The sequence below is a fragment of the Plutella xylostella genome, chromosome 27 (assembly GCF_932276165.1).
Source record: "Plutella xylostella chromosome 27, ilPluXylo3.1, whole genome shotgun sequence".
In the NCBI taxonomy this organism is placed as follows: domain Eukaryota; kingdom Metazoa; phylum Arthropoda; class Insecta; order Lepidoptera; family Plutellidae; genus Plutella; species Plutella xylostella.
The window spans coordinates 6,812,932-6,825,213 of NC_064007.1; the positions used below are offsets into that span (position 1 = coordinate 6,812,932).

The following is a 12,282-nucleotide window of genomic DNA, read 5'->3' on the forward strand; positions in this document are numbered from 1 at the left end:
ATGTTAATAATTAGATTTTAATTTTACAATATTGCAAAAAAAAAATATTAACATTGTTGAGTATGTTATTTTATTTTAGTAAAGTAGTAATAAAACAAAGGCTTATTGCATAGTTTTCGTTCACGCTCGCCTACATCGCACGTTGTGTATGAGAATAAAGGGAATTACTAAATTTTCTTGTAAGACGACCGAATGGCGTAGTGGTTAGTGCCCTGACTACTGAGCCGATGGTCCCGGGTTCGATTCCCGGCTGGGGCAGATATTTGTTTAAACACAGATATTTGTTCTCAGGTCTTGGATGTGCCCGTAAAATGGCAATAGGCCCGCCCCCTATTACATTGGGACTAACATAACACTCTGGCGAAAAGTGGGTGCAGCAATGCACCTCTGCCTACCCCGCAAGGGAGTACATTAGTACAAGGCGTGAGTGCGTGTTTTTTTTTTTTTTTTTTTTCTTGTTTAAAAATCACGGTTTCTGGTTTAGAGTAAAACAAATTGTAAAATGCGGAATACAGTTTTTTTTTTTCGAATAAAGAGTAAAACAAAACATGTAAATTAAAAAAACGTTTCTATTGACACTAGGGCATACAATACCGCAATACCGGGAACCCGGAAAAAAAATAAGTATTTTTCAATACCAGTATTGAAAGTTAATACCGGTATTGAAGTAATACCGGAATCGGACTTTTTAGGCTATAAATAAAGCGATTAAGGTATAGTTAGCCTTGTGTTCTTATATACTATGAAAGCGCACTTGTTTCCAATAGTTTAATGTAGTTTTTGGCCGTTGGAAATCTACTGTTGCCCATGCGTAAACCGACACCAAATTTTTTTTTTCAAATCTATCATTTTAACTCTAATACTCAATTGTCGTAGAAATCTATATCTATAATTACAGAATTTGATTGCCTTTTCTTGTTTAATTTTGGCCTATAGTCCTTTAAACACAATATTTGCCATTTATAACAACAAGAAAGTCTAATACCGGTATTAGTACCGGAATCCCGAAGTAGTAATACCGAAACTCAATACCGGTATTGAAAATTATTCCGGTATTGCATGCCCTAATTGACACCAACTGACACTAATTGACTTTTCGCCGAGAAAAGTGGAGTTACAATGTTTGCGATCTAAAGTGATTACAGAATAATAAGAACTATCTATTTTTTTCAGTTCACCTGGTGTTGACTGAAATTGTTATTAGGTACTGACTCCTTGACTTGAAAATAACTTTTTTTATAATCGTTATTACAAAACCGCAATTTTTTGAATACAGCAATATTTGTAGGTACTTACAGTGAGCAAAAGAGCGCAACAAGGTTTTATTTTTTTTTGGTTTTAAGAAACAAAAATATTATTTCTATCATATCCAAAATACACATACTTAAGTACATATTATACCTCACCCAGACCACCCCATATCACCACCTTTGCCAGCTACGTAACCTTTTGGGACACCCTGTATATGCAGAGTTCTGCAAACTACTGTTCTGCTTTTAAAACACCAAAATAAAACAGGTCGTCTAACTAAAAGGTCACGTGACCAAAAAAAATATATGGAGAAGCGTTTTTTTTTCACGAATATAAAAAAATACGTAGGATAAAAGTTATTCAGAGTAACGCCCTTTCGGCTAACTATACTTTTTTTAATACAACACCCTGTAGTCCCTCTTATATTAAAATCTGCCCCCAAGTGAGGCTATACTTAATTCGCGAAAAAAAAAACGCGAATTTTTACATTCTGATTTCATTTCCAGGGTTTTAGACATAACATCAATAACATGCTGCACACGTAGGTTTCGGCTTAGTTTAGTATACCCTTTTTGCAACTACCTGTATAAATATCGGCACGGGCACGACTTTTTATAATTAATGATTAAATATTAAAAATACTTACAAATAAAAATAAATATTTTCGTATCACTTACAAAACAATATTACTTACTTAGTATATGTTTAACAAAGTGGCATGTCTTCACTTTAATGTTTTCGAGTACTATGTTAAAATTTCATGTCATTGTCCGGAGAACGCCCCGCATACCTCAACCCCCCCTCACTAGATTTGACAGATTCTGATTTTCTTCTAGCTTTAGTGACAGCCTTAAATGTTTGGCTCACTGGCATTTCAGCTTGAGGAAGATTTTAAAAGCTTGGTTGAGATCTCTTACGAATTACCTTATTTCTGATGTAGTTCTTCAGAGAAACGCCGAGCATAGCTGTTTCTATTGCTCGATAAGCGACTTTAATCCGTTGGAGGAGTCCAACAGTCACAGCCGTTTCTGAACCAGAAGTCATCACTGGCAGGGTGCACTGATTGAAGACCTTTGAGTTCAGACTTTAGAAACGGACTCAAGGTAAATGTGTGACGAAGTTTACCTTATGCAGGTCAACTTATAGTATGCTTGTCTTCTGCCTAGTTTAATAGTCTGCCTATTGCCCAAGTTAGACAAATTCCTGAGCAACTTTGATCTTTGGCTTCCCATGCAACTACCACCGAATTTGGTTTAATGTAAGCATTCAATTAAATAAGACTTATTTCTTAAATACATATTACAGTGCACTTCTGTTCAGTTTTGGCGATATTAAATGCCTCTGTTGAATTACTCTTTGCAATTCAGTCTTGATTTGTGGTCCTAGACAAGCATACAGTCGATGCTATGCCAGTAGCGGCGTTTTACAGATACCTCAACACATCGATATAGCGACATTCAATTTGACATCTCTGCAAGGTTTCCAGAAGTGTCCACGTCTCGATGAAATATCCAAAGCTTTTGGTCAATCAAGGCCACCAAGTTTAATTGTAATCTTTGGTCTTCTGTATAATCTGCCTGAGGTTGGAAATAGTGCTTGACCGACGGTACGTCCTGACCGTACCATCTGAATGTCAGCGCTTACCGTCGCGTCGGTTGCAAAATGCATTCAATGCTTCGCTGACGGCAAACTGCGATACGTGTTGAATCCATGCGGTCGGTCACGCGGTCGGTCGCTCCGTCAGCGAAGCACTGAAAGCGTCCCTACAAGCTCATAGATCGTTGGTCGACCGACACGTACGCTGACCGACGAGCCCGACCGACGGCTGCACCGACGTTTTACACGAAATCACGCGCGTACCGTCAGCGTAGCTGCACTCATAGACTTGCATAGATATAGCTACGTCAAGCGACGGTCAGCGCTGACCATCGGTCGAGCACTATTTCTAGCCTTACTGTTTTATTTTATTTTATTGAACAATATGGTACACAAAACAGCAATTAATCGTAACATGAGAAGAGGTATTCATATATAAAATTAAGAACTAGATTAACTACCTAGGTATGTATACACATCATGAAAATCTTAAGCTAACACAAGTTTATAAGTATACAGCAGCAATGCTTATACAAAATTAAATAATAGTAAATCTATATTATACAAGTAATTATTCAAGTTTTAAGCTTCGAACTAGCGTTTTAAATTTATATACTCTTGGATCGAAGACATCAACATCACAATCTTTAGAGCAGGCAAAGTCATTATACAGACGGCACATTCTTACAATTGGATTGAAAAAAGATAGGTTTGATGATCTATGGTGATTAAGAATTCGGCAAACCAATTAGTGAAATGGTTCTAAATGATCCTTGAGAACGTACATAAATCTCACTTATATAGCCTCGGTCCATAGTTCCATAGAACAGTTTTTATTTAAAGTTCCTTAGAACGGTTACCATTGTTGAAAAAATACCACGACACTCTCGTACGATGCCTCCGGTGTTATACCAGTACAAGCAACCGACTTGCACTACTTCTTGAGCTGTCCGAGGCTTCGAGACTAGTAAAACCTCCAGGTTTCAGAAGCTATGAGGTAATGCTGTCTGCACCAGGATTATTTTTGATTTATAGCTGCTCAAGGGCTATTCAAATCTTGTCCTCAGTTTTCAACTTCGTCTGGTGGTTCTCCCATGCTTCTTCTTTTTCTTCAATCCCGCTACTCCTCCGGGGAGTCTGGGGCTGACACCAGGCGCTTCCATCAGCGGTAGCAGTGGGCCAGCAAGTTGAGCTCTGGCCACGACTTCCCTTTCTCTTGGGCCTCGCTGAATATGAACCGCTTCCAGGTATGAGCTGGTCGACCGGGTCGCCTTGAACCGCCCTGGGGTTTCCATTGGAGGGCCACTTTCGGGATATGATCATCAGGTCTTTAATGTGTGTGGCCCAGCCATCGCCATTTTCGCTCTTGGACGTCTATGTCTATAGGCTTTTGGTTTGTAACCTTCCATAGCTCGATATTGGTGATGGTGTTTGGTCAGTGTCTTCGTATGATACTTCGTTATTGATTAAAAAAATATAAACAGTGGTGAAATCGTAACATAAACTAAGTGACTATATAAAATAAGTGATTTGCTTCAAGAATAATCATAAATAACGAAAATATTTTAGTGTAAACTGAATCTTAAAGCTGTGTAATACAAGATACAAAACATTAAAAGTATACGTCAACTACAGTGCTACCTGTAGGAAACCGAGTGAAACGTAACTATAAACTTGTAAAATAAGTGATCATGAAGTGCTAAATTGGTTAATTGTGACGATCAAGGACTTTGTATATATAACAGGACTGAGTACTCGGAACCCAAAAACTAGCCGAGCAGGAGAGGTAGTAAAGAGGCCGTTTGTCCCTTTCTAATAAGGTGACCACGAAAGTTGTGTTTCGTGGGACTTTGGGGACTTGTTGTAATAATATAATTATTACAGTGATCAGAAATTGGGACCCAAAAAAAAATATTTTTGTTTTTTAGGTAAACAATTTATGGATAATTCTACTAAACAATCGCTACCGTAGGTCGACAAAATCTTAGTCACTCTTCGGAGTTGCATATATCGGAGATATATGTATATCTTCGGGATGCTGTCTATGACAAATGAAATTATTTTGTGATTATCAAGGACGGCGATAGTTTATATCCCATTTCACGGGGAAAGACATCTGACAGAACCCTTATTACATTCGAATAAGGCTAGTTTTTGTTTGTATTTATATATTGACTTTGACTTATCAAATGTCTTTCCCCGTGGAATGGGATATAGTAGATTCTGACAAATTCAAATAAAAAACACTGTACCTATATATCGAATTTATTTTTATTATTACTAAACATGGCTAAACAATATTGTTTTATACAATTCTGCCGGAGGCCAATCTTACTGCCTAAATCCTTTAAGGAATTAGATTTTCCATTATGGAATAAGTATGTTAAAATTTAAATATGAATTAGCTAATGCCTTCACAACTGGAACTCATGTGTGGTTCTTCATTACATTGAACTGGATGATGATGATCTATTGTGACACCGGAACAACATCTGGATGGATAGCCATATTTTTTTCTTATCTTCATTCTTGGGAAATCTGACAAAGAAATAAAATATATAATTAGTCATGGCACATTGAAAGACAGGCGGGCAGACAGTGGAAGCTAGGTAATAGGTAATGTCATATCGCATGGTTACCCTATTTGTTATAAATCTAATATTACCTTTCTCGGCTTACCTGTGAAATAATATGCCGCAACCACCACACGATTCACTTTTACAAACTTGTACACAGCACTTTTTCTCAATTTCTTCAATGAAACTTACTAATTTGCAAAAATAACTAGGTATGACAAGACAACAACAAATAAATTCAAAACAAACCGCCATGACAGATGAAAGGGTTGGCATAAGGTAATAAAAAGAATACTACCAAGTGTTTGAAATAATGACAGGTTTAACATAATTATTATGAGGTACGATACAAAATAATATCTTATTATATAATAACTTTAATCTTATTAGTAAGTTTAAAGTTATTATTTAATTATAAGTTATGCTTAGAGTTCGTATGATAATTAAATCATTGTTTGACATAAAAATCTAACATTTTCAATTCAAATCAAATCAAATATTTTCTACCAACTATCACGTTTTTTTTGGGATGGCAAGCGTTAGTAAGGGACAAACGGCCTCTAATCTAGCTATCTCGCTCGGCTCGTTTTGGCTCTTGAAACGTTGATTGCCAAATTGAATCTTATTACAACAGCTTACGACGTGTTTTAGTAATTAAAATTTTGGCAGTACTCAGTCCTGTTATAATACAAAGTCCTTGGTGACGATTTATAGTGAAAAAAAATAAACAGTGCAAAACGAAGTAAACAAGTCCAAAGTCCACGAACGTCTTATTTTACAATTCTCAAACCAAGAGAGATACTATTCCTTTTTTTCGACTAAGATTCTAACATCATAATTGGCGTAATCGTCTATCTGCTGCCTAGTAATCGAAGGTCCGCAGGTTCGAGCCCCACTGGATACACTTTATTTTTTATATTTTTTATCGCCTTAGAGTGCTATATCAAGCCACAAAATGAATTTTTTGGACACCATCACTCTACGCGTAAGCGATGACACTGTTGAAAACGCTGACGATTCGAAATTATCGCTTAATGGCACTACGAACAGCATGCCATTAATATCTGATGATGAAGATGATAAAATTAAAACTCTGAAGGACCAAATCGAGACACTTACTATAGAGCTGAGAACTGCACACGAGGAAATAAGCTCATTAAATTTAGAAAACACAGACCTAAAAAATAATATAGAAAAATTAAAAAAAAAGATAATGAAATTATGAAAAAGGTGACTAACAGTCTTAAAAATGATATCACAACCCCGAAGAAAAGAAAAGGCAATAAGGCAAATAACATCTCAGATGGCTCACTGAACAAGTCAAATTCCTTTTTTGCAGGAAAAAAAATGTAGTGACAATAGTCAGTCACCGTCACCAGCGGTAAATCACAACTCACCCAATCGATACGCGGCCGTGCACTCGCTGTCGCAGGACGTGTCGCTGTTTCGATATCGGAAACCGGTTTCGCGTGGCGTCGCGCACTTGCTCTTGTTTACTACAATTTGTGCTATGAGTCGAGTTTATACCTACAGTTACAATGAGTGACGGCGAATCACAAATTAGTGACGGGAACTGTGAGAATGAGGATTTAATTATCATCTTTATTGAGTGATATGGAGATTCAAACGGAGAATAACACCCAAAACACATTGTTGGAGAACGAAGAGGTATTGCGGGCGGGTCGGAGCGGGAAACGAAGCAGAGACGAGGACAATGAAGAGCAATGGATTTCTGTGGCCAGAGGCGGTAAGAAGTTTTTGCGCAGTACTGGTATTGAGAACAGTATTAGAATTCCAGAAGAGAGAATAGAGGTTTGCATTACTGGGAAAGAAAAATTACCTAAACAAATCGGGTTAGCTAAAACTTTAAAAAGCCTTAATATCTCAGGGATTATAAGGATTAAATTTCTGAATGCCTATAAAGTTTACATTCAATTTAATTCCGAAGAAAACGCAGACAAGATGATAAAATCCTCTTACTGGGAAGAAAAAGGTTATAGGTACCAAAAAACGTTTGAGGTTGGGGTATCTTATGGAGTTATTAGAGATATCGAATTAGAACTAACAGACGAAGAAATATTAAAAAGTTTGAGCTCTGAAAAGGAAATAATAAATATTAAAAGGTTAAAACGCCGCAATTTTGATGACGGGAATTGGGAACTATGTGAGTTAGTCCGAATATGCTTCAAGGGGCCTTCATTACCTACACATGTACTTACACACGATATAAGAGCGGTCGTTGAGCCATATATCTTTCCAGTCACCCAATGCTCACGTTGTTGGAAGTTCGGACATAATCAACGACTGTGCCCATCTAATAGAATTATCTGCCCTAAATGTAGTCAAAACCACCCCAATTGTGAAACAACAACCTATAAATGCTCCAACTGTTCCGGGAAGCACTTAGCATTAGCGAAAATATGCCCGATGTTTTTAAAGGAGAAAAGAATAAGAGAAATTATGTCAGAATTCAACTGTACTTACCGAAAGGCCCTTACTTTATATGTTCCCCCATCCCCGCCCGTTCATACAGTAAATGAGCACGTCCATAAACCTAACGTTTACGCTCCTATGCCGGATACGCAACCCAACAGAAGTCCTACTTACGCAAAAATAGTGAAACAACAGCCATTATTCACCAAACGGAACCCCAGGGGCAGAATATCAACCGCAAGCCCAATAAAAAATCCCACTATCCAAAGAAAACTACTAATAATAAAGAGCGTAAAGGTGTTGAACATAGTGAAGAAGAGTCATCGATCGTATCTGGGGACGAAGTAACGAAGGAAAATATAGAAGAAAATACAATAAATAAATCAAAAATACAAGAGCTACTACGTAAACTGAGAGAAGTAATATTCGAATCAAGATTGAGTATTGGAGAGAAGATTAAAAACAGTTTTAAACTTACGTGGGATTGGATAATTTCTTTGGCGGTTAAAATGCTAGCAGAGTGGCCAATATTCAAGTCATTCCTTGATCATAATGGCCAATAAAAATAAAAACATTTCCTCTATAAATGTACTGCAGTGGAACGCACAGAGTATTCGGCCAAAACTCATAGAACTAGAACAAATGTTAAATCAGGAAAAAATACATATAGCTGTTATATCTGAGACGTGGTTAGACTGTGAAAGCTCTCTGAATATGAGTAATTATGAAGTGTTTCGCCAGGATCGAGACGATGGTTTTGGCGGAGTTGCGATCTTGACTCACTTCTCAGTGAAGGCCGAACGTTTTCAACAACACAACACTAACCCAGGAATTCAAACTGTATGTATTAAGATTCACAATTGCCTATCTATTCAATATGTAGTTTCTGTTTATTGCCCATCCACCGTCAGGACTGATGATAGAGATTGGGACTCATTATTTTCGATGTTTAAAAATAAATCTTTAATAGCTGGTGATTTCAATGGGCATCATAGAAACTGGTCTACCAAAAGTGACAGTAGAGGGCTCCAAATATTTAATACATTAATTGAAAACGATTTTGTAACCCTTAATGATGGATCCCACACTCGAATAAAACTTGTAAATGGTCGCTTACAAAAAACCTCACCAGATATCTCAATGGTTACAAAAGATATTGCTTTAAAGTTTAATTGGAAGGTTTATAGCGAAAATCTTGGAAGCGACCATCTTATGATCAAAATCAGTATCGAATACGAAAGGTCAGGAGATTTCATACAGAAAAGAAACTTTAGAAAAGCTGATTGGCCCAACTACTCCTCGTTCTTACAATCTGAATTTCTTTCTTTCTCGCTATGTGCTGATCCCCAAAATTCTTACAATAGATTTGTTGAAATTTTAAACAAAGCAGCCGATAAATATATTCCAATTATAAAATATTGTGACAATCCTATTAGGCAAGAAAAATTCAAACCTAAACCCTATTGGTCAGCTGATCTATCTAAAATTGTTGCCCAAAGAAGGCTGGCTTTGTCAAAATTTAGGAAAAACCCAACACCAAATAACTTATCCATATTACAATTAAAAATATCAGAGGCTCAACGTTTAATAAGAAATGCTAAAAGTAACTCTTGGAAACAGTTTTGTGACTCTATCGACAGCTCCATATCATCTAGCGAGATGTGGAGGAGAATGAAATGGATTAAAGGTTTTAAGAGTAAAAGAGCCTCAATAGATACTTTAAAGCTGAATCCCTCTTAGATATGTTGGCTCCAGACTATGTATGCCCTAATAAACCCTCCTTCCAATCTCAAAATAACCAATTAACATCAAAAATCACCTTGCAGGAACTGGTAAATTCAATCAAATCTACTGATACATGTCCGGGGGATGACCACATATCATTTTCTATGGTTAAACACCTTCCATCCAACGGTAAAAAGATACTAGTAGACTTGTATAACTTGATATTTGAGAAAAGTATTATCCCCTTTCAGTGGCGTAACATTTTGTTAGCTCCAATCCCTAAGCCTGGTAGAGAAGGTCAGGGTATTTCAGCAATTAGACCTATTGCATTAATGTCGTGTCTTTGTAAAATTCTACATTCTATTATAAATAAAAGATTGGAGTGGTACATAGAGAAAAACCAGTTATTATCTCAATACACGGTAGGATTTAGAAAATCTAAGTCTTGTTTGGATAGTTTGGCCCGTATTACCTCTAGAATACAAATTGGTTTCAGTAAAAATTTGATAACATTAGGGTGTTTTTTTGATGTAGATAGTGCCTATAATAATGTTAATATTCTAAAAGTATTATATACATTGGACAGTGTCGGTGTGGGTTTTTTAATATGCGATTATTTGTGGGAGTTTCTGAAGGAAAGAAATCTTAAAATATATATAAACTCAAAAAGTATTTTAAACAGACTCACCGGTCAGGGTATTCCTCAAGGTGACCCGTTATCACCGTTACTGTTCAATGTACTAACTATTGGCCTTATAGATCATTTAAATGTACATGTAGCACAATACGCAGATGATATTGTTATATACTCTCAGGCAAAATTCGTCAATAGTGTTAATAATGATATTCAACGAGCCGTTGATACGTTTTGTGGACTAATATCTGAATTGGGCCTGTCAATTTCAAACAAGAAATCAAAAATCTGTTTATTTAGCCGAGGTTTCAGAAGAACACCCGTAGATATTATAGTTGAAGATAAATCACTTCAATTAGTTGACTCAGTTAAATATTTAGGTATGTGGCTCGATCGATCCTTAAAATGGAATAGACATATCAAAGAGACACAACAAAAAACACAGAAATTTTTAAATATTTTGAAGTGTTTATCGGGCCCTGGATGGGGTATTCACCCCACGCACATGAGAAGATTGTATATAGCATTAATACGAAGTCGATTAGATTACGGTAGTTTTATTTATGATAGTAGCTGCAAAAATCATTTACAAAAATTAGATGTTATTCAAAATCAATCCATGAGAATAGTTGGAGGTTTCGTAAAATCTACACCTGTCCATGTGATGGAAAGCGAACTAAGTTTGCCTCCTTTAAATGTTCGACGCTTTTATTTAGCTGGTAAATTTTGGTTTCGTTCTAAATCGTTAGAAAACAATCCTACAATAGACATCTTGGACGAATTATCTGAACTGTGTGAAAATTCATATTGGGCAAGAAAAAAGAAACCTCTTCTAGTCTCTGTTCATAATAAGTACAAAGATGTAGTCATCCAGTCAAGCCCTATAGTTGAAATGTTCTCGTTAAATACATGGGTCAGTAGTATAAATCTATCAGAAAAAATATGTGTTGAAGTTGAGGGGATTGACGGAGCAAAACGAAACATTAATAAATGTATCCTAAAAGATAAGTGCAACGAGATGTTAATGTCTAAGTATGGTTACCACTATAAAATGTATACAGATGCTTCTCGTACTGGGGACAGCAAAGGAATTGCGTTTTATGATCCACAAGTATACATAAGCTCTAAATTTAGGGTGGAGGCGCGTTGCTCTATTATGTACCTGGAACTTTTAGCGATAGAACAAGCTGTTTCACACATTAAGAACACTGTAGAGACTAAAATTGTTGTGGTCTCTGACTCCAAAAGTGCTTTACAACACTTGGCTCGCTGTACCTCGAATTGTCGAGGAACACCGATAGCTTATAGTATTTTGGCGGCTATTTTGGAGTTAGAAAGTACTGGCAAACAAATTAAATTTCAATGGGTTCCATTCCACGTTGGTGTTGAAGGTAATGAAATAGTGGATAAATTAGCTGGAGAGGCCTCAATGGATGGTGAAGTTCTCGATTGCCTTCCTTTCTTTACCGATATGTTTCCAATAATTAGAACAGCAGGTTACTCTCAATGGAAAGAATACTTCGATAGGCGTTCGTTAGAGAAAGGCGTTTGGTATAAAACCATTCAGTGCAGTCTCCTTGGCAGTCCCTGGTTCGAGAGAAGCATACTTTCTAGAACCGACATTGTGACATCTCTGAGACTCCGAGCTGGACATCTTCCTTTGAATAAATTTGCGTACCTTATGCGTAAATCGGAATCTCCTAATTGCGAGGAATGTGGCAGAGTTGAAGATGTGTACCATTTATTATATGAATGTGTCCGCACGGAGTCCCAGAGACAAGAAATCTATAATAATGCAATGTTCTATGGCGTAGGCGGCTGTAACAGTGTCCTGGCCTATCCTCTTTCTGACGGGGCCAGGCTACTGTACAGACTAGCTCGCTTTGGTATGAAATCTAGAAGATAAGTGATTTTTGATTATATAAATACACAAATAGTATAATACCATTAGTTATATATGCCTAGTTTTAGTTAACAAACTGTTGTAACATAACTTTATTTTGCTCCTACGAGGGCTACATCGTCATTTTATGTACAATGTCCTCTATAAATAAATAAGATTAAAAA

General features: G+C 36.6%; 1 protein-coding gene and 1 long non-coding RNA gene across 4 annotated transcripts in view; one reads left to right on the forward strand and one right to left on the reverse strand.

Annotated features, from left to right (window-relative positions):
- Positions 1-12,282, forward strand: part of LOC119691823 (trypsin CFT-1-like) — a 238,995-nt gene that overhangs the window by 83,723 nt on the left and 142,990 nt on the right. The gene's annotated exons all lie outside the window — the stretch shown is intronic.
- Positions 5,105-6,129, reverse strand: LOC119690515. The gene is made up of 2 exons (XR_005253604.2): positions 5,527-6,129; positions 5,105-5,385 (listed from the first exon to the last, which is right to left on the reverse strand). It is a non-coding gene; the product is annotated as an uncharacterized LOC119690515 (long non-coding RNA).